The sequence below is a fragment of the Cynara cardunculus genome, unplaced genomic scaffold (assembly GCF_001531365.2).
Source record: "Cynara cardunculus var. scolymus isolate 2C unplaced genomic scaffold, CcrdV1 Un_Scaffold_412, whole genome shotgun sequence".
NCBI classification, from domain to species: Eukaryota; Viridiplantae; Streptophyta; class Magnoliopsida; order Asterales; family Asteraceae; genus Cynara; species Cynara cardunculus.
Genome location: NW_020200577.1, coordinates 185,185 through 186,030, shown reverse-complemented (window position 1 = coordinate 186,030; position 846 = coordinate 185,185).

The window sequence follows — 846 nt, the reverse complement described above, 5'->3', positions numbered from 1 at the left end:
AAGGACAGCTGGATACGAATTGAAAACTCAAACGTAAAACTTAACCTTATTCTCTTTCGATCCAACCGTTTCCGACCCTCTTATTTCTAAGCATTTTTACCTWCYTTARAGACCAATCCAGACTATACTGTCTAAATGAAAGTTGTAGGTTGGTATCATACGAGTCTATTGCTTTTGAAATCATTTCATTTGGATCATCCATCTACTTTATATGAATTTTACAAAACTGCAAATTAATCTCGGATACAATGTAAACAGCCCCGAAAACACACTATTTCAAGCCACTTAGAGTCATAACTGGAATTTTGACCCTTAATGAAAGTTGTAGTATGCAGTATGATCTTCCTGACTGCAAAATATGAGCTTAATCCGACTTACGGTTTATGAGTTATACACTGCCAAAATACAGGGGTTGCATTGTCGGTAAAATTCGATTCCGTAATTTCCGACTAACTTTTATGATCCAACTTTCATKATTCGCTACATTTACTTCAATATACTAAACAATAAAACAAATCTAACGGTTGTTAACCCAAGCTTAATCATGCATTTTTACTTCTTTCGACATTTAACAGAACAATTGGTGTACGATTAAACATTTACCCACAATCTAACCATATTGAAACGATAATATACCCTTTTCATTTCTACATCAATATAACCAGTTCTAGCATTCTAAACATCAAATATATCATGGTTTTGATAACATCAATCCGTAAACTTAGATATAAACACAGTTTATAAACCGGTCTAAATAATCCTAAAATAAACACCTTAATGAAACTAAATGAAACTTATACATTTAAGAAGGGTACGGAGAGTGGATTCCGAATATATAATTGTTGC